General features: G+C 34.9%; 1 long non-coding RNA gene across 1 annotated transcript in view; it reads right to left on the bottom strand.

Annotated features, from left to right (window-relative positions):
- Positions 1-22,961, bottom strand: part of LOC134473185 (uncharacterized) — a 67,096-nt gene extending 44,135 nt beyond the window's left edge. The window contains exon 1 of the long non-coding RNA XR_010043308.1: positions 22,825-22,961. This is a non-coding gene — a long non-coding RNA (uncharacterized LOC134473185). The remainder of the gene's footprint in view (positions 1-22,824) is intronic.
- Positions 22,962-23,557: the final 596 nt, after the last annotated feature.

Genomic DNA, 23,557 nt, shown 5'->3' with positions numbered 1-23,557 from the left:
ATTAATTATATTGCTCTACTCAATACTCTGTTTTGATAGGTTTTATGATGTTCCGTATTTGGTTTGATTTTACTAGACCTGATTTAAAGGACAACTATTGTGAAGATAATGAGATACACAATTGCACCTATTACTGTTATCCTGATAACCTGCTGTGTCGTTCACTGCATTGTCTCCTTTGGCTTTGTTGTATTTTACTACCTTCAAAAAAAAAAAAAAAAAAGTAAACTATGAGCCCAAACAAACCTGTCCTCTTTTTAAATTTACTATGTCAGGAGTTTTTGTTTGTTTGTTTGTTTACAGAAATGGGAAGTAAGACATAGTTTATTCCATTTCCTCCTCATTTTTTGAGTTTTTCTCCTGCTCCCAGCTTAAAAGTGTTTAACCTCTCTACTTCAGATTTTAACCTCTCTACTTATGAGTTTAACCTCTCTACTTCAAATTTTAGAAAAAGTTACTCAAAAGTTTATGCATAAACTGTTCAAGAACTTTATTCCAAAATTAGCTGCCTGAACTTCATTGCCTATAGATAGAGCAAACAGAATTTAGAGAAAAATATAAATTATACAATACACTAATTTTGAATATGTATATTCACAAGTCCTTTAGGGGTACAATTATTGCATATAAAAAGATGTTAATGAATAAGAACAATATTTAAATAGATTTTATACATACACACATAAATTTATTGCATATTTGTAAACAGGAGCACAGAAACCAGGATGGCCACATTCAGAAGGTAAGAAAACACATTCCTCTATTTTTCCTGCCCTTAGACAACATGGATGTACTTCTCTCTATGAGAAAAAACTTAGGTCACTGCAGCACTTGAAATTATCACTAATGTTGAGTGCAATGAAAGAAACTACAAGAAAACTACAAATCTGCACCCATGGACAACAAGATTCACTGAGTCCAGCCCAAACAACATCTTCAAGTCTATCTCCGGGCAAAAGCCCTTCCTTGTGAAAGTAACTTCTTAAAAATTTTAAGAGGTGACTACTCTGCCAGGGAATCAAAGCAGAGAAATAAAGAATGAAAAAGCAAGAAAATATGACACCACCAAAGGAACAAAATGATTCTCAAATAACCAATATCAAGCAAATATAAATTTGTAAATTCCTTGAGAAGGAATTCAAATTAAAAATTTTAGGAAAATTTAGCAGGACATTAGATAATACAAATAGATATTTCAACAAAATTAGGAAGCAATTCATGATCTGAAGGAGAAATCAACAAATGGAACCAAACAAATCTTACAGTTAAAGAATCTAATCAATCAAATAAGAAACACAATTGAGACCCAAGTAGTAGATTAGGCTACATCAAGAAGTAAAAATTTATAAACTTGATGGTATTTATGGTTATTCATTAAAAAAGTAAAAAAAAAAAAAAGATAAAAAACAATAAAAGCCTACAAGATACCATTAAATCAACAAATATTCACATTATGATAGTTCCAGGAGGAAAACAAACAGAAAAGAACAGAGATCTTATTTAGTGGAAATAACTGCTGCTATTTTACAAAATACCCACTGAAAACTTAATAAGTCTTGGAAATGATATGGACCCCAGGCTGATGAAGCTCAAAAGTAACCAAATACTTGAAGAGATCTCCAAAGTACAGTGTAGTCACATGTCAAAAGTCAATGACAGAGTTCTAAATTTAGCAAGAGAAAATCGCATCAAAGAGAATCAGGGAATTCCTCAGAAGAAATATTGCAGGCCATGACAGAGTTTGATGATATACATTCAAAGTGCTTACAGAAAAACCTGCTAGCCAAAAACAATATCCACTAAAACTGTCCTTCAAAAGTAAGAGTAATAGTTCTTCACAGTCAAGCAAAAGCTGAGAGAATTCATTACCACTAGTCCTTATCTTACAAGAAATGTTTAAGGCATTCACAAAACAAAAATAAAATAAATGTAATTAGTATCACAAGTACATCTTTAAGTATAAAATTCTCTGGTAGACATAAATGCATAATCAAACCAGAATTTTCCAATGGTGATAGATAAATTATTTATATTTCTGGGGTAGGCCAAGGATATAGCTCAGCTGCATAGCACCTGTCTGGCAAACACAAGGTCATGAGTTTGATCCCTAGTACAAAAAAATTATTTATATTTCCAGTATGGGGATGGAATTTTATAGCTATAAGTGTCTACATTAAAAGAATAAGTAGTCCCATTGTGTTTTAAGGAAATACCAGAAAGAAAAAACTAAATCCAAAATTGGTAGGAAAAGCTAAAAAATAAAAATTAGAATCAAATAAAACAAATCACACACAGAAAAATAACAAAAGTTGACAAAGCCGTAAGTTTCCTTTTTGAAAAATAGACAAAATTAACAAGTTCTTAGCTAGACTCATTAGTTTAAAAAAGGCTCATTTAAAATAAAAAATGAAAGTGGAGAAATTACAACAGATGCTTCTGAAATATAAAAAGAATCATAAGGGACTATGAAAAACTATGTGCCAACAAGTTAATAACTCAGATTAAACACACAAATTAGTAGACAATATATAAATCACCAGTATTGATTCAGGAAGAAATATGATGTCTAAACATAAATAATGAAGAAGTAATCAAAATCTTCAAAAGAGAAGCCTACAAAAAAAAGGAGATGACTCCACATCTGAATTCTACCAAATAGTCAAAGAAAAATTACTACAAATACTTCCTAAGCTATTCCCAAGATTGCATCATGAAAGAATATTTCCAGTACTTGAAGAGGCCAGCATTACTTAAGTCAGAGCAATCACAAGAAAACTCTAATTCGTCTTTTGGATGAACACTGGTGCAAGAATTCTCCATCTAGCATACATTTAAAAGATTATAAATCATGAACAAGTAGCCTTCATTCCTGTCACAGAAGACTAGTATAAATTTTAATATCAGAGCTAACGACATGGCTCAGCGGTGGAACACTTACCAAGTATACAAAAGAATCTGAGTTCAAGCCCCACAACCTAAAAAATAAAGTATATAAATCAGTCAATTTAGTCAATGTGATATATCACTTTAACAGAATAAATGGGAAACCACATAAACATCTAAGTTGACACAGAATAAGCATTTGGCAAAGACTGTCACACTTATTTGAAAAACAAACTTTTTAATAGCTTAGGTCTAGAAGGAAAATTGCTCATAACAGAGGTCATTTATGAAAAATTCAAAACTGACATTATAATCAAAGACTTTTTTCCCATAAGATTTAATATAAAGCAATGATATTCAGTCCAGCTTCCATTTAATAGGTACTAGAAGTGCTAGCGAAAGCAATCAGATAAGAAGAAATAGGCATCCAAATCGAAAAGGAGAAGTCAAATATCTCTGTAGATGACATAATCCTATCTATTTTATCAAAAATCCAAAATTTCTACATAAAACCTGCTAGAACTCATAAAAGAATTGAGTAAAATTGTAAGATACAAAATCAATGTACAAAAGTCTAATAATCTCATGCACAATAATAACATTATTGAAAAAAATCAAGGAAACAAAATAATTTGTGATAGCATTAAAAAGGGGAATGAAATTAGCCAAGGAGGTGAAAGATCTTTTACTGAAAACTGTGAAACACTGATGAAGGAAATTGAAGAAGACACAAATTATGAGCTTATGCTCATAAGCTAGAAGAATTAGTATTGTTCAAAGATCCAAATAAATATAGACAACACAATAGGAGATCAGACCAAATATACAATGAATATTTAAATTTTAAAAGTGTATTACAGTAAAAAAAACCTCATCATCCACCTGAAAATATTCCACCTTGCTTTGAACATACTGTAGTTATCCTGCTGTTCTTACCACTTTCTGAAGCAGTTCTACAAGTCTTTCATGACTCATGAAGGGGTCTGATCAGAAACACAATGAATCCTGCTGCCAAGCGGCAGTCAAAGGAGAAGCAGTCTTGGGTGTCTTAGTCCACTTAGACATTGGCTCTAGTACCAGGTCACGTCTGACTGGAGTGAACCAGAAAGATGAACATCTTCAGTTGATTTAGGACAGCAAGCCAGCCATGACAAAGCAACTAAGAAATTCATGAGAAAGAACTTTCAGAACAGCTTTAATGGGAAACAAACAATGAGACAAGCATGTTTGAAGAAACAGGTAGTATTGTGAGGGGGATTAGTGGCAATGTGTCTTTTACTTCAATTTTGTCAAAGCTAATCATTCACTGTGTTTTTCAACCACGCCTCTTTCATATCTATCAAAAATCTCAATGATATTCTTCACCTAAACTGAAACATTTCTAAAATCCAAATGGAACCATAAAGAACCTGAAATAACTTAGCATAAAATACCACTAAGAAAAAAATCTTAAAGGCATCACACTTACTGATTTAAAAATATATTCCAGAAATACAGTCATCAAAACATTCTGATATCTGGGCATACCGGTGCATGCCTGTAATTCCAGCCATTCAGAAGCTGAAACAGGAGGATCACTGGGAGTTTGAGGCCAGCCTGAACTACATAGCCAGTTCAAGTTCAACCTGAACTGCATAGCAAGACACTGTCTGAAAAAATAGTAACAAAACATTGTGGTCATGGCATTAAAAACAGCCACATAGATCAGAGGAACGAAATTCAAAAATTAGAAATAAATTCAAACGTATATGATCAGTTAATATTTGACAAGGTCTCCAAAAGGACATAGTGGAGAAAGGACATTCCTTTAACAAATGTTACAGGTAAATTTGAATTTCCACATGTAAAACATGGAATTGGACTCTTCCTTATCACCATACACAAAAATCAGTTCAAAATGAATTTAAAAACCTAAACATAACACTAGAAACTATAAAACTCCTAAGCTTTGAAAGAGACAAAAACTCTCAGATACTGGTTTTGAAATGAATTTTTGAATAACACATCAAAAGCTCAGACTACAAAAGAGAAAAATTAAGTAAGTGGGACCACACTGAACTAATAAAGAAATTCTGTACAGCAAAGAAAACAATAAAATGAAACAGCAGTCTATGGATTAAGAAGCAAATACTTGCAAATTAATCATCTCATGTATTTAAATATCCAAATTTTATTTAATAATGGGAAAGTAAATAACCTAATTTTAAAAAAATAGGAGATTTGAATGGATATTTCTCCAGGAAAAATAAAAAAGGCCAACAAGCATATTTATTAGTCATTAGTCATCAGGAAAATTACAGGCATTGTATATACTCAAGAGAATATTGCCGGGGATTTAGTTCAGTGGCATAAATGCCTGCGTGGCAAGTGCAAGGTCATGAGTTCAATCCCTGGTAACAAAAAAAAAAAAAAAAAAAGACAGAGAATATTATTTAACCTCTAAAAATAAGAATGATCTCTTTCCATTTACCACACTTTGAATGAGTTTGGTGGACATTATGTAAAGTGAAAGTAGCCAAAGACAGAAATAAAAATATGTATACTCTCATTTACATGTGAAATGTGAAATCTGAAAAAGGAAAATTCAAATATACAAAGAAAGAGAGAAACCAAAACAGTGGTTAATAGGGGTCAGATGGGAAGGAAGTGGGGCGACATAGATCAGAGGGCAGAGAACGGCAAGTGTGGAGAATGAACCAGGCTACCGAGGGAGGGAGTGCACAATCTGAGGACGGTAGGGGATAAAAGCGTGATGTGAATAGACTCACGTGAAATGAGATTTGAACTATTCTTTTCATAAAGAAGAAAAGTAGCTGTGTGTGATGATGGATCTGTTAATTTGCTACACTGTAGTAATCTTTTCATTCTCTCTGTATGTCCAGTAACATCATGCTGTATATTTTAATTGCATAATACAAATTTTTATTTAAAAAATTTGAACTACTTCGTTATGTTTTAGTTACTCTCTCAACATATCATTTTTGCAGGGCAAAGGAAAGGTTGCCATGCAGCATGCAACTTCAACTTTACCAACGTAACCCAAGAAAAATTCCTACAATGTGCAGATAGGGATTCTCTTATTTTCCAAATAGTATCATTTCACCATAGCAGAAAATATACATCGTATTGTGTTTGAAATTTTTCTCGTGGCTGATATAACATAGAGATAAGCTTTTATTCTTAGTAGTCTTCAGACACAATCCAAGCTTTCCAGACTCATCAAGGGTTTGCATTCCAAACCTGCCATCTCCTGGAACATTCTCAAACCTATCATGAATTCACAAGTCCTTTGTCCTATTGATTAAGTTCTTCCTCATTAGAACAATCTACTGTGGAGTAATTTAGGAAGAGGCTGCTCCATCCAGTTATTTGTTTAATAGAAGCAGAAGCACTGGAGCTTCTTAAAGGTTTCTATGAGTAGCATCAATTCAGAAATCGTGCCTTTGCGCCCCTTCTCTCCCCATAACTGGAACACAGCCAGCCACTCCCCAAACCAGGCTTTCTGAAGACACAATGTACATTTTGATTTTGTTTTTCAGAGCATGTTCCCAATTTTCACTTTCAATAGGAATATTTTTAGAGATCATTGAAAGCAAAATGTCTTGAAAATGTCTACAAAACTTCTCTAAGTTTCTTTCCAAATGTCACGATTTTTTGGAAAAGACCACACCAAGTGGTAAAGAGATGGACAAGACTGCAAACACTTCTAAAATCTCTTTGGAGATATTCCATGTACCACATTATATATGAACTGAGAAATGAAACATCTGTGACTAATACAAAATTGAGTCTGTCTTAAATTATAATTAACAGCAATGAGAAAATGTTGCCTGTTCACTTCTTCAGAGAATCAAGTCATATTTTTATCATTAAAAAGCTTGAGCCAATGATTATTATTTGTATAATTGTTCTGCCCTACGCTTTCCCAAATTGCAGCTGAAGACTAGCAACAGAGTAAGAACAATAAAGACTCTCACCACAATTTAGTAAGGCCTCAAAAATTAGTTTTCAGAAGACTGTGGGGTCCACATAGCATTTAGTCCGTAAGACATTTTTGGCCCCGTATCAAATACTCACACCATCTTTTTTCTTCATATCAAATAGTATGTTGATAGAAATTAAGCTTTTGGTTTTAGAAAATATATTGAACTAATTTTTCTCCTGACAAAATTCCCAAGAGAATGTAACAAAGAAGAGAAGAATAAATTAAATTTCCTTGGGAACCCATGCTGAAACCTCTAGTCTGTGTTCATGGAAGAGGAAATGAGTCCCTCACGCCCCAATGGGTTTATCTCAGACACAGGCTCCTGATGTCAAAGGCCTGTCCAGTCTCTGTCCTTTCTTTTAAGCATCCTTGTCTATGTCTGTCCCACCAACACCTTGAACCCTGGGATCCGTCGCTGTTCTTTTCTAACTGTCTAGTTGCGGTGTAGTCTTCCAGGTTGTGCCAATCTCATCTTCTATTTTGAAGGTTCTCCTACAATCAACAATTTTGCAATACCTCAACAATCTTGCGCAATCATCAGAATTCCTCTCACAGCCCTGTGGTCTCACCAGTATTCATCTGGCAACTTGCCTTGTGTAATTGGTTACCTTCACATGCAAACAAGTACATTCTAATGCAAAAAGCAGTTACTTGAAGATGGAATACTGTCGCATTTTTCATTAATAGGCACAGTATTAACAGAACAGTAGTTCCCTGCACATTTGGAAAATCATAAAACACTGTGGAAACACTTTGGAAAAATCATAAAATTGATTTTTGAACCAAGACTCTTACATACCTCTTTCTATTTTAGTTTCACAATGATCCCAGGTAAGCTCACATTGCACATTGTACAGATAATGGGATGTGAGACTTAAACACGTTTAGTGACAAGCCACAAGTATTCTAGCTGAGATGGAAAATTAGGTCTAGTGTCAACTTTGCTACACACAGTTCCAAATTCTTCAGAACACCTTTCCCAATATCTAAAACACCTTTCCCAATGTCTAAAAAGTCATGAGCCCAAATGACTGCCCACTTGTATTTACCCTCTAACTTTGCATGCCCTTCTGACATTCAGTTATGTTGCTTTATCTGACATATTCCCTCTGCCAACCTCTACTCCTCACCTTCAAACTCAGTTTCCCAGGTGTGACTCCTCCTGATGGACCCTTTTCCATTGCCACTTAGAACTTTTATAAAGCAAATCTTAGCTTCACTCAAAGGTGCAGCCACCTTCTTCAAGCTTCCTTGTTCATGATGACCTAGTCGCATGTAGATTCCTGCACAGACGCTAAGGGAGCTGAATCTTTGCTTAGTGAGCAGCAGAACACATAGGCAGTATATCAGAAACTGGGGTCCTCTAGGAGTTACCATTTCCAAAGTACAAAGACAACTATGAGACTACTTTAATGGTTATTAAGAGCAATATAAACAAATAATGCTTTGTCTGTTCTCTGATAATCACATTTCCCACCCACCACTTCCCCTTCTGTACCTCTGTTTTTCTTCTCAAGGCCTTTTTTTTGCTGGAGACCACATGAAAAATGTTTACGTATAAAAGCAGAGAAGCATGATGGAAAAATGTTCTCATTTAAGGATGAGGATCTAGAGTCAGGGAATTGTGCTTCTAATTCTTCTTCTGGTATGAAGTAGTTGTGTGACCTTAGGTAAACTGCTTAACCTCTTGAACCCAAATTTATTCATGTATGTAATGAGCATGATGCTTTCACTTATTATCTTGAGTATTAACTGACATAGAATATCTAAAAGATTTAACATACTGCCTAGCAACTATTTAACGCTCCAAATTGTTGGGCAGTGAATAGAGAGACGTGACTAGAGCACATATAACAAACCTTAACTGAGGGACACAGGCACTGTGCTCTGTGCCTTGCTCACTTTATTCCCACTATGGTAAGGATCTTGAAGCTTAAAAGGGTAAAGTAGCATCCTTGACATCACACATTTATTACACTGAAGAGCTTTTCAGCCACCTGCACCCCTACTGTTTGTATAATACTCCAGTGATGTCACTCATCATAGAAATTGCTGCTGCATTCCCTAGGCAACTGACATCCTTTATGGGGTGTTTTTTGTAGAAATCACTGTCTCTGTAATCTCTGCAAAGCTGTCTGTCATTTACATGCCAAACAGGAGGTAAGAAGAGCCAGTCGGGAGGCTGTTGCACTACTCCAAGTAGGAAGAAGTAAAGGTCTGAACTAAAGGGGTGGGAACTAAGTCAGGAAAGAAAAATGAGCTAGGCACGGTATCGTGTGCACTCAGGAGGCTGAGGCGGAAGAATCACTGCAAGTTCAAAGTCATTCTGAGATACATGATGAGTTCAAGGCCAGCATGAACTACACAGTGAGACCCGTCTCAATAAATAAATAAATAGAAAGAAAAGAGTAGAAATAAGGCAGTGAGAATAAGGAAGGTCCCAAGTGATGTACAGCAGGGTATACTAGAAGTGAAATGTGGGACAATCATGTATGTTCCCAGGACACCATCTTACCCCTGTCTCCATGGAAGTGCCTCTATATCATACTTCCTAAAAGAAGTCCTGCAAATTGTTCAATTGAACCTCTATGAGATAAGTGGATGAAGAAAATATATGTGTACAGTAAATGAGTCTTCAATGTTTTTTTGTTAAATTTGTCACCACCAGAAACCAAGGACTTCTTGAAATCAGTATTACTACTCAGTCCCATCCATCTCATTCAGGAAAGCTGAGAAGAATATTCCAGGGATCAAGTGATCTGACATCCTATCTCCTGAGGCACAAAAGGGTGATGGCACTTTGAATCCTATCGGGTATCACTGTACCACAATGGCAAATGATGTTTCCAAGGATAGAAAATAGTTCTATAGGAGTCTCTGGGGTGTGGACTCATTGGCAGGCTGATTATTATCCAAATCAGGTTTACCTGATTTCTACTCTTTTCCCATTAATGTTCCCTTAAGATATTTATTCTTTCCAATATATCAGATTTAAAATATCAACTCTGGTGCCAAGTATTAAGATATTCACATTAAAATCACTAGCTTAAAGTTTAATTGTATTGATCTGGTTTATAGAGGCAGCACTCACAAAAAAAAAAATATTAGCTATGCTATGCTGCAATGCAACATTGACTCAAATAGGTATTGAACATAAAACCCAACCAGCAATAATGCAATCTGTAAACACAGAGGCAGAAACAAGCAGGACCTGGGCTAATTCTCAGCCCCTCCCCTGCTACTGTGGCTTGAAGGTGTGCGCCAAAGTTCATGGGTTGGAAACTTCATCTCAAAGTAACAGTGCTAAGCAGAGGGACTTTTAAAAGATGATTAGAGCCCTTGTCAATGAATTAGGGCCATTATGCCTGGAAGGAGCTAGTCATTACAAGGGGGTTTCTTGATCAAAAAGGTGCATTGCCCCGTCCTCCCTCCCTCTTTCCTTTTCTCTACTCCTTCACTTTACCTTTAATGCATGTACATCTTACATCCTTCACCTTCTTACCCTCTTCCAGGGTAAGAAAGCTCTGCCGGATGCAAACACCCTAATTTGGAACTTCCAAGCTTCCAGAACTTTTGAAAATTAATTTGCTTTCTAAATTACCTAGACTGTTGAATTTTGTTATAACAGCACAAAGTAGGGACCCTTGCTGATTCTGTCTCTCTCACTGTCTTTATGGTAGTCTGTTTAGGGGTCTTAAGAAGGATAGGAAGGCTGGAGGGTGCTCCACAGGCTAAGGAACTGAGGAACTGAACCGGCTAACAAAGCATCAACTTCTACCAGATTGTCAGGGGGAAGTAGGAGTTACAGAGAGTATGCAGATCCCCAAACAAGTAGAAACAAATATGTAAACAAGTCTGGTTGTTGCCATAAACTCAGTTGAATAACTACGTGCAAATTACTTACCTAGATCTCAAATTTTTACAGTCAAAAATTGGAGATAATAATCTGATCTCCCCCCATCATCTGCAAAATAGAATTAAAAGTTTGGGAGCCAGAAAGATTAGGGTTCAAACCTTTAATCTTCTACTTGTTGACTGTAGAAGCCTGGACAAATAACAGTACATTGAGCCCACATCTCTTCCTGACATTCAGGGAAATAATTCCCTGTTGTAGCAAAGACTAAATAAGATAATGTGCAGAAAGCTCTTGGTACAGAAGGTATTCAGTAAATGTTCTTTTCCTCCCTTTCTATTTTAAAGGGCTGTTATAAGAATCCAATTTTAGTGGAAATGAACATGCTTGAAAAAAGTTTAAAGAACTATGCAAGTGTAAAGCATTATTATTATGATTATGATCCCTTCAATTCAATTTTCTTCTCTTATCCAGACACTGCTATTCTCAAAACAAAACAAAACGAAACAAAACAAGCAAACAAAAAGCCCAAAACAAAAAAATATGGTTTGTAGATACAAAACAAGCTGAGAAGAACAGAGCACGGTTTAAAAACTGGTGCAGACAGTGTAAAGCTAATGTTCCTTCATTTGTTTCCAGCTCTGTGGTGCTTGGTAAATCAGAAAATAAAACCAATCAGGTCCCAATTAACTTTTCTGGAACTGTAGAATCAAGTGTAAAGGAGCAAGCTACAGGTATATTTTAAAAAATCCTTTTCATTACTGAAAAAGCCACTGAAATCTGAATAGTGAAAAGAAAACTAATAATGTGCAATGGCTTTACGAGCAAAACGCTAACTGCCACCTGACTGGATACTCCTAAGATACACAGGAGACCAGCCGAGAGGATGAGCTCTGAGTTTTCTCTAGGCATTGCTAACATTCTGCTCGTCTTCCTGGTGTGTGCAGGGATACTCCACGGAGTGCTTCTGTGTGGTTACTCCCAAAAAAGTGAATTTCCAAGGATTTCACTCTAAATTCAGTAATTATGACATCTCCAAAAATAACAATAGAAAGCATAGAGTTTAGTTTCATTGAGTGAAGGTATCAGTGACCTAGGAAACCTGATGTATTAGCAAACCCAGAAGTAGCCTCGCTGAGACCGGAAGTGAGATAAACATTCTTATCCAGATGCGCCCAAAGAGGAAACACACACCTAGACACTGCTCCCTGGGTGGAGGAGAAACTGCAAGTCAGGACATTCACTTAAACCACAGAAGAGACACAGTTCGCGTTTTGAGACAGTATTAATCCTTTCTTGGTTTTTTTTGTTTTTTGTTTTTTTTTTTTTAAACAAGTCACGCTTCCGTCCTCCTTCAAAGAAAATTATTTCCAGGATCATTCGCAGTGAAGCTGCTTTGCACACAAGAAGACCCTTGGAGTCCTACTCGCACCTGTGGAGCCTCAGTCTTCCGTTAAAATACAAGAGAACCAGAATGCAGCTAGCTTATAAAGTATGAAAATACAAAAAATCTTGTAAAATAGTTATTTTAAACCTAACACCCAAATAGCTTCTCCTGCATGTCAGCTTTCTCCAGCCATGCCTTCACACACAGCATCGCTGGGAGTTCTACATCTTAAATCCCCAACACATAAGCTAGGTTGCTTCCTTTAATACCCACACTTCCCAAGTAGGAAATGCCTCACATATACTATTGAATTTGACAATCCCTTGTCTAAATATTGCAGCTTAGTTAGATTCTGAATTGTTAATGTTACAACCAATAAACAAGAAAATACTAGCTGAAAGGAAAATAAAATAGCACTGGTGAGCTTCCACTCCAGTACTATGTGTTATGACTCTCTTCACCATGGGGGTTTTCATCTTTATGAAATTTGGAAAAGGGGTAAGATACATGTTAATTTTTTTAAAGTTCACACCATCAAGGAAAGCCATCCAAATCATTTTGGTTTACAGAGATTTTATTTCTAATCTTTCTCTGCAAAATGCTTTGTTAAATCCTGATGACAACTTTTATGCATAATGCATAAAATAAACTTTGCCAAAATCTGAGACACTTTGAAAAGCATGTAAAACCCCTTTAAAGGCAAAATGGCATATTATAAGGTACATGGTTGCAGTACAGTTGGAAAACCTCAGTGTATGGTTGATGTAAAGCATTGTGCTCCATGCCATTAATTCCCAAATACCTAATATGTGAGTTATCCTGGTTTACTTGCACTCAAAATTGTGTGCTATTTCTTATGAGATTCTTCATACTTTGATGCCTAGTTTATGTACTACATAAATTCAGTTCTGTCTTAACACTTCTGGGAATCTTCACACTTAAAAAAAACCAGATACTTATTTCATGTAACTGAGAAAATCTTGTCACAGACCAAAAACTAATTTTAAAAATGTTTTTGTGTTTGTAAAAATTAGTATTTATACGTGTGCTTATCGTTTCATAAATCATACAGGTAACTCCAGTTCAAATCTTATGGCTGTTTCTGCTTATTTAAAACCATAAAAATAGAGACCAGGAAGGAAAAAGACTTAGCATTCAAAACTACAGACTATAAATCCTGCCATGCAAAGGTAAATAAATAAATAAATAAATAAATATCAGAATAATAACAATGTATCACTAGCCAGTGTCACTAAAATGATTTGTTTTACTCTTCTAATCTTTACCATATCTAAGCTGACTATAATAAATGAATAATTGCTCTGAATACAGAACAGTTAATTGAAAAACTGTACCAAGTATAAAACCAAGAAATCATAACACAAAATACAAGGTTTCATCAGTGTTTAGGAACTTGTCTTTGTCAATATTTTTAAGGTTCAGTGTAAATGATACTGTTTGCTATCATATATCATAGACCATCGTGAATTATGTTAGATGTCCTATGAATATTAATGGCCTGAAGTTACAGGACACTTCATCAACACATCCAGGTACAGAATTCTGCTGGAGTTTGGGTTCTTCATGAAAGAAAATGGTGCAATTTCAATGAGCTTTATCTTGAAAGCCAACTTTCTTGGGGCAGGCTCTGTTCAGCAGGCGTGTGCCAGTCTGACAAAAGGTAGGCATCCCTCTGAATATGAAAGGTGTGGCTTCCATCTTGTTGTTTTTCAAAATTCCCCTCTGGACATTTATTTACCATTGTGTGCGCAAAACAATCCAAATCCTAAGAGGAGGGGTGCATATTAGAACATAGAAACAAAAAGTACATTGTTGATTTCAAACAGCATTTTCCTGGGAGAGCATACATTTGTGTAGCCATTCCACAGTGGCCAAAATGATTTCAAAAATTGTTGAACGAAAGCACAGATACAATAATCAGTGACTAATTATCTGGACCAGTGAAAAATGTCTTTTCTGGAAAGTCTTTGAAAACCTATAGCATCTAAATTTGCATGGAAGTTGTATTATATGAAAGCTTCTTTATTGAAAATAAAGCACTTCAGGCTCAGTTCAATAATAACAGCTTAAGGGAGAGTAATTGAAGTTATCCAATTCTCTTCCCATTGAAAATGACCTACAGTATATATAGAGAGAGAGATGCAAAAAAAAAATCTGTCATGCATTTTTATTGAGACGGAAGTAAAAAGGAATTGGGGTTAGGCACTGTGTGAGCATTTAATGCACAGCAAATGATGATATGGTCTGCGAAAATTATCCCTTTTTCTTCATGTTCCTTTTCCAAATTCTCGTCTTGTTCCACCCCCTACTGAGTTTCTATTGACTTCAAAGAGACGTCCATGGGGGTCCAGAACAAGATGAGAATTTGGCCCTGTGTGCATAATTTTTGTTCTCTCTTATTCATAACATACACAATAAGCACTGTATTTGAAAAGGCTCTAACGGGGACTGATAATGGCTCCAGAATAATCACGTATCTTCTTAGTACACTAAATGATATCACCAGTTGTGCATTAGAATCACTGAAAACTCTGAGGAAAAGACCATGCCAAGTCTTTATTATTATCCTCGTCTGTTATTATTACTCTAACTAATAATAACAATATTTATGTAGCATTAGAATCACAATCTCATTACTGTAATTTTTATAAGACCACAGGCATAGCTGAATCTTTGCGGTCAGGAAGCCATACAGAAAATTCTGAAAACTTCTCACAGGAAATCTCATCATTCAAAGGCACAAAAGTATATCTTGTAGATCAGAAATACACCATGGTAATAACATAAAATTATTGTGGACAGTGATGAAAAAATAATAGGTGGGACAAAATCATCTTTTAGAATGCTGATGGAAATGAGTTATTCTACTCAAGGACTCCATAAGGCATAGTAGATAACAGAAGGAAAAGTTAAGGAGAGAGAATTCTGTGGTAATATAGGGGTTGGAGGTCAACAAAATATTTTAACATTGTGAAAAGCAGTCAGAAGGAAACAGAAGGTGGCAATGTTAACTAACAACCTCTAGCAATCTGATCATCATCATGGGAACCATGGTATTAGTGGATTATCACTAATTAATCATTATTAATCATTATCTACCATTATTTCACCCCATAAAGTTTTTGTCTAGATACATGTTCCTCTAATACTCTCTTGTATTTTTGCTGACCCAACAGGTAATTCATCTTCTCAAACACTGATGACTTATAAGCTATCCTGTGTTATCAATGACAAAGAGACATCCATGAAATGGTTGAGCACCTCATTTATTTATAGAATTTTTGGATATTAATCAATTCAATATTTGTTGATATCCAGGATCTTTAAAAGCAGCTGCTGCTTTATCCCACTAAAGGTCAATTTGTAATTTATATGAGTAGCAAAAGCACGCTCCTTTATTTATAAGTAAGCCTACAACCTACAGATGGTAGTTGAGAAACAAAAACTGATGTCACAATCTATAAAGCATCTTATGCTTTGTTTACAAAGCAGACTGTAACCTACTATTTCATTTGATACTCTCTACAATACTGTAGGTCAGTTGATGAGGAGAAAATGGAACTCCTAATTAATGAGGAAGCTTCCAACAGACCTCTTTGCCCTAACAGACATGACACTTAATTAAGAATCAGATATATTGCTTTTTTTGCCATTGACTTTAAGTTCCTGGATGTGTCACAGTACCCTCAGCATGTGACCTTTTTCTCAGCTTTTAGCATTGCTATTATCATGCATATATTCAAAAAGGGAAAAAATGACAGCAACTCAGAAATACTATTATAGGTGTTGGGATAGAGGTATACATACACTGCTCTGACTTCTCTGAGATGCACATTATGTAGACGCAATAGTACCTGTTATTCTAGCTATAGGGTTCATTAAACCATCCTTCTGAGGACTAAATAGGGAAAATAAGACTTGTTCTTGTTTTTTTTTTTAACTGGGTTTAAATATTAAATCTAAGATTATGTGGTTCTATGGGTCCCCAGCACCTAATTAAACAATTGGTACATAATATATAATTGATAAATGCTTATTAAATGAATGAACCAATCAAGCAATATATGCATTGGGTGTGGAAACACCCTTTTAAAATAATAATTTGGTCGTTTGCCTTTAAGAAGTTACTCTCAACTGAAAGTCAATTTAAACCTTAGGATTCTATGATTTGTTTTCTTGATTGACCCTGCTATTGTCAGCACTTAAAACTACTATCAGCATTTAAGACTGAGCCTAACAAAGACTTAGGCATATGTAATATAATTCTGTGCATTCCCTTGTCTATCAGGAAAAAAGTTCTTAAACAGGTGTTTTCTACTTGTTTTTCTGTGAGGAACCTTCAGCAAACACAAGACCCATGCAAAAATCACATGTAAATGGTTGAAGCACATAACTTACAACTGTTTCCCATTCCCCCAGTCTTAAGCAGTAGAAAATTATCTTTTTAACGAGCATAATTTTATTTTTCACTGGATATCAAAGGAAAGATTACAACGCAGCAGCTGGAACACTGGAACCAACATAATATATTGCATATTTTAATCACGTTGGATAAAACCCTCTTTCTAGGATATCAATTATACTAATGACTCATACAATATTCTCCTATGCCTATGGATATGTATTGTCACCTCTCTTTTGTCATAAAAATAGTCAGAAGCTCTGAATTCACACAGAAATAGTTGCTTTCATTTTTATATAATGAATGAGTAACACTGTAAAATAAGACATTTTAGCCCATATTAGTTTAACAGAGTGAAGAGATTTCACATATGACAGTGCTAAATATACTCTTAAGCTGCTAATAAAGCCAAGGCCTGCAGGGAAAAATTCTAATGATGAGCAATGCCAGAAGTTTGTATTTCTGAAACTAAAGCAGAAATGTTCCACTTAGGTATAATTTCTAAATAGCTTTAAAAGGAACAGGGATTTCTAATAATTTCATTTCCAATAAATCTCCCCAGTCAATTTGGAATCATTTTATTTGTCATAAATCTCCGTCAGCCTAAATGATGAACACAACATTTTTTTCCTTCCCATTTCCCAGAGTGTGGTGTTATGGAAGAAACTTCTTTGAATGTGTCTTTAAAATTAATCACGACAACAGAAGGCATGATTCATAGCCAAACTACTGCAAGCTTCCTTTTTGTCAACAGAATGAAAATTTCTGCTAAGATAGTTGAAGATTATTCACCTAAAAATAAATAAATGAGCATGTAACCAAATCCTCAGGCTGTGCTCCAGAAATGCCACAGCTGAGGGCTCTGTGCAGTGGCCATTCTTCAGGGTACCAGCTAGCAGTGCTAGAGTTAAGGCTTTATGAAAATTTCCATTATAAACTTCTCGTTTCCAGGTTTAATAAATCAGTCATAAAAATGTGCTCAAAGCTGAAAGTTGGCAAAGCAATTTAAAGAGAAGGAAAAAAACTTCTGCCTGGTCATTTTTAAGTTACACAAGTATAAAAAGATAAAGCTAGGCATCTTAGAAGCATTTTCTCTACAAATAGTTTTGAAGGCCCATGATTTTAATTATACAGAAAACTGGTCAAGTGATAGGTCCACATATGGTCAGAATATCTGGGGTAGTTTGAAGCAAAAGGTAAAAATAATGAAGTTATTTAAATTCTACCTAGGAGCTTTTAGATGTGCATTTTGAATGTCATATGCTCTCAGTTCAACAGAGTTTTTGAAAAAAAGCACTGGATCATCAAATGCTTCTCCTTTTGTTCGCCTAAATACGATATTCATCTGAAAAGATCTTGGAAAATTCTCTAATTTAAGTGCTGACAGTTATAAGGTGTGTTTACATTTAATTATTTTATGTAGTAAATGGATTTACCTATATTCATAGAAGCCTGATTTCTTCAATTTATCATCAGATAAATGGAATTGAATAGAATAGAATTGGTTCTATTCTTTTGTGAGTTAACTCATTTAAACAGGTCAATAAATTCATTTGAATACAAATCTTTGAGTATATATTGAATATTTATTGGACTGTTTTATATGATCCAATAGATATTTATTAGTTGATTATATCCCTTGTTCAAGTTTCATGGTCAGAGGAAACCTTGATAGTTTTGCCTTAGTTGAAAAACCTTTACTATAAACATGAAAGCCATGAAATATTTTTAAAGTAAAAGTATTTGTGACTCAAATTTTTCCTTTACCCCAAAGCAGAAACACCCAGTCCCTGATAGTTGTAGGCTGATGCTTAACTATTTGTGACATCTTATCCTCAAGGCTGAGAGGTTATTTTAAAACATTTTTGTTCATAACCATTCTGAAAGTAGCAAGGAAAAAAATAAATGCAAGTCATGTCAATTACTCAGGATATTTATATTAACTTAGCATTGTTTTCTAATTAAGTTTATGTATCCAGTAATGACATGTCTCTTTGCTAAAAAAAAAAAAAAAATTCTTAAAGGTAACTAATGATGAAAGTAACATAGACTAAAAATTCATCATTATTAATCATAAAACCAAAAGAGATATATAGTGTCATGCCTTTGGAATTAATACTGCTTCAGTTCAAATCCCAGGCTTATTCATTTTCTATTTGTGTGAGTTTGGGCACATAACTTAATTACTTTAATGCTCAATTTCCTCATCAGAAAAAGGTACTGAAAATAATAAGAATGCCTCATCATAATGTTTCTATGAGAATTAAATGAGTTTCAGCACTTATCAGAGTTTGACATAAGCGCCCAATGAACTATTAATACTATTATTACCATTATCACCATCATCATTGTCATCATCAAGAGGAGGAAATTATAGAGGTGACTATTAGAAATACTCTCGGGGATCTCAAGATAAATCTTTTACACTTACATAGCAAATATTTATTTTATTAGGAATTCATTGAATATCAACCAGTTTATTAAAAGATGCTATATGTCTCCTGTGGACTTGTTCATGTGATCTCTGACCTTAAAAATCCTTTACTTTACAGGTGGAAAATATGTACACATGAGTACTGTGATTAAAGGTGATTTATTTTGTCTCTTTTCTAAGCTGAACCATTAATGCTCACTCCCATCCTTCTTTTCATATTCTATCTGATCTACTTTGTGATGAAAATGAAGACACAGCCTAGACATTGCAGCCTCAGTCCCTCAGTTTCCTGGGGGAACATAAGCAGTCCTCCATCCAGCAAGGTGTTGGTCAGGTCTAACTTTTGGGCTCTCTTGTGATGGCAGAGTCTCCACATGGTTATCCTCCCCAGCACTAAGAGTCAACCCTACAAGGATAATAATTCAGCATTCACGCACTCATAGTTAACCTTGAAACTACAGTTCCTCTGCTTTTATTCCCTCTACATACTGGCTTAGTCTCCAGGACCAAATTTCTACATTGGATTCTTCTACTTCTTTATTATTCTTTGTGAAAGAAACCCCAGTAGAACCACAGCCCAATTATGATGAGAGAGGAAGCTCCTGCTCCTGTTTCCGCTGTTCTGATCTTTCTTCCAGGACTGGAGTTTCATTCCACTCTTGGATCCATTAGCTGACAACAGCACACGGATTGCTAGATAATGAAACTCTGTTTGCAGGTGCTGCATTTCTACTGCTTTGTCTGCAAGATATAGACATCCTGTCACTAGTGCTTTTTTTTTTTTTTTTTTTGCTTGTTCTCAAAATTAGCAGGACTAAGCCCTCTTAGTCATTTACTCTGCACCCCTGCACCACTTAGTTTGTTTTTGCACATTCTTCCTTTGGTTCCTCTGGTGGCCTTCAATAACTCTCACCAAAGATATTCCAAGATTTTATAGCTCTCACCCTGTGTTGAATAATTTTTATTGCACCTTCTTTCCTCAATTCATTTTTGCTTACTTATGTTTACATGCATTCAACCCACTGAAACCTAAATGTTCAAGCATAACTTAAAGTTCAAGAGAAGCCCAGGCTTTCAGACCCACCTACTAGTTAATAGCAGGAATAATCCAATTTACACTACGCTAGTCTTTAAATATCTTTATCATTAACTTGGATAAAGTTTTAGAAATCATACTCATCTAACCAGTATATGACACAAACTTGACAGGAATCACTAGATAATAGAACCAGGATGATAAGCACCTGACAGGTGAAAATCATAGATTGAAGCTAACAAGAGGATCAAATCAAAATTGGAATATTGAGTTTTATTTGGTGCAAGAACATATTTAAATATGTCCAAAACTATTAGAATAACATGAACATAAAGATCTCTCTATATGAGAAGAGCATGAAATACTGGTGAACAATGTTCCTAGATGAATACTGGAGAGTATTCAGATATTAAATGCTCTGCTTTAGAATAGTAATTGCTCTTATTCTACATACAACTGAAAAATTTCTCCAGAGCCATGGAATGTAATTTATAGGTAGATTTCCAGTCAGTGACAGAGTATTTTTTTTTTTCACAAAGTCAAAATTTTCTTTAAAGGAATCCCTACATGAAGTGCTGAGTTGCTAGTTTTCTCACCTTAATCTTTGAATACTTCCTTGAGCAAAGTCAGTATGTTTATATGCTGGCCTTTTTCCTGACCTCTAGATCTGAATTCCAACTGAATTACCAGTAGATTCCTCAGATCAGATTCACTATCTGAAAATGCCTGTGAGCTCTTTTTCTACACCACCTGTCTTACTTCCTCATTACCTAAGACAAAAACTTGAAGCGCTCTATTTCTCCCTCTTCTTCTTAGTTTCACCATTTTTTTTTTCCAGGTACCAGGGATCAACCTCACAACTTTGCACTTGCCAGGCAGATGTTTATGCCATCTGAGCTACGTCCACTGACAATGATTTTAATAACAATAATGGTGTTGAAGGCAACCACTTTCATTGAGGTTTTACCATCTGAAGTCAGTGTGCTAAATTTTACATACATTACTTTATATAATCAATGGCTGTCATATGTGCACTATTATTCCAATTATACAGAGAACACTAACGATGGGAAGACTGAATAGCAGGGCCTGGATTAATATCCAAGGCTATCTGATTTTAGGACGACGTGATTGCCCCTGCACTACAACAACCCTCAGAATTTATCACCCATTCTGTCTGAGGAGGTTCCAACACCAGGCATTCTTACTTAGACTCCAGATTTTTGCAAACTGGATTTTCAAAATCATTCTCCATGTCATAGCTTAGATGTCTTTCTATCTAAGGGAATCTTCTTTCTCTCCATTATGGTACTCTGATCAGTTTCCCGGTACAGCTCATCATCACTTACTTTCATATCATTGTTTACTCTTTCATTGCTTGACTTTCTCACAAAACTCAAAGGTCCATGTCAAAGAATTTTCCCTCTTATTCTTCTCTTAGTTTTTGACACATTTTACTCTGCCCCTTGCATATATTCTATTCACAGCTGATGTAGTTCTGCTCCTATCATGACCCTTGGGTAGTGTTAATAGCCAGCCATTTTATTTCCAGAATCATCCTACTTGGATTCAAAAACAGAAAGAATCATGTCTCCTGCTCAGAACTCTTTCATGGTCCTTCTTTCACTACACAATAAGTCAAAATGTCATAAAAAGAAACTGAAAATTTGTTGTTAACACCACTGCCTTCTATGAGCAAGCCAAACCTTGTGCCATCATTGTGGGAACAAGCTGTGTGATGCCAGACCCTTACATCTCTTTCATGTTGCTCTGTTCCAGAAACACTTCTCTCTCACCCTTCTGAAAAAAAAATCCTTGAGAAATTACTTCTGCTGCAAGGTTTTTGTAGGCTCCATCCCCCAAAGCCATATTTCCATTGTATTTTGTCTACCACTTCCTTTATTATTTATGACATTCTTTATAGCTAAGTATGCATTTATCTTTCCAACTAGATTCAAGACTGTAGAGGTGTTATATAATAGTTACTTCAAAGGGCCTGGGGATTTAGCTCAGTGGCATAAATGTCTTACAAGCACGTGGTTGTGAGTTTGATTCCCTGTACCCATAAAAAAAAAAGAAACAGTTGCTTCAAAAATGAACAAATCTGAATAAAGCAGAAAATTGAGTTTGATTGTATCATCTTTATACTTAATGTTTCATGTATTTTTATGATTATTTTTCAAATGAAAACTATTTCTCATATCCCATGGAAAATTCTTTTACTTTTGATCTGATGTCTATTCATTAAAAGCTATTAAATTTAAAGAAAACATATTTAGTGCTGAAGAGAGTATAGGATGATATAAAGATATCCCTCAGTTCTTTCATGTTTACTTAGATCTTTACTTTAATTCTTAGATGTTTAAGATGTAATTCAACAATTACATTTTGCTACTTAAGTTAAATTTAAATCTTCTCATACGTATCTGATAGAAGTTTAACCAATCTCTGTGGGTGAGGACAGGGGGGTAATACGTTTTAAGAATTCTATGAATGCTCATGACTCAGTATTTGACTTTTAGGAAACAATGTTCCAGGAAGATAAACATACAAGATCAACTGTATCATTACTATATTGTATCATAAAGCATTTTATTATCATAATAGCTAAATAAAATTGGAAGCAAAAGCTTAGTAACATGGAAGTATATAATATAAATGAGTATCACTCACAATTTGAATAATCAAAGACATGAAAAACTAGACTCAAGAATGTGAAAAAAACTGACAAAAACAGAGCTTACTACGTAATTCTACATGTTTGTATAAATGTACAATGCATGCATGCAATACAGATAGGTATATGGGATATAAAAATATTACCTGGATAATCTTCAGAGATGAGACTGTGATCAATTATGATTTTCTTATCTGTTTCTACATTTTCCAAAATGACAAAATGAATATATTCTTTGCTCTTCAGATTTTTAAAATTATTTAAAAATACTTATATCCATACACTTTAAGTATCTAGAATTTCTCCTAAATTTAAACCTACTTGGATTGTTAGCAAACCATATATCCTAAATTGTTTCAAACAAATATATCCTACACATAAAACACCTTCCATATGGCATAAGATATATGTGTTATGAAGCATTAACAACTTTTTAACCAGATAGCTCAGTAAAAATGGTGTAAAGAAGGAGATAAATCCAAGAAACAAAAGACATAAAGCTTTTGTATACAACTGATACATGAAAGTAGTGAACGCTTAACATAATGTGTGAAGGAAAGAAAGGTAGGTATGAGAAAGGTGCCCTAATACATCAGATGTTCATATTCATATCAAAGTAGAAAATGCAAAATATATCTCATCTGTGTTCACTATCTTTGCATCCTCTTCAGTTCTTCAAACAGCTGGATGTGCAGCACTGTACTTTCTTGGCAATATTTTCATTAGGGGAGGAGGATGGTTTCCATTATTGTCTTACTGATAGACCAGGGATGGCTAGTAGGGCCGATCTAAAACCCCAGCTGCTGTCCCCATGAAAGCGCATATTTCCTCATGTAATGACTGGTCCTGGGCTGTTCATTCAAAATTTAATGTGTCATT

The sequence above is a fragment of the Cavia porcellus genome, unplaced genomic scaffold, assembly GCF_034190915.1.
Source record: "Cavia porcellus strain 051 isolate PalLab524CR breed Dunkin Hartley unplaced genomic scaffold, mCavPor4.1 scaffold_1, whole genome shotgun sequence".
NCBI classification, from domain to species: Eukaryota; Metazoa; Chordata; class Mammalia; order Rodentia; family Caviidae; genus Cavia; species Cavia porcellus.
Note: the sequence above shows the minus strand (reverse complement) of the source record. Positions and strands in the feature narration are given on the sequence as shown.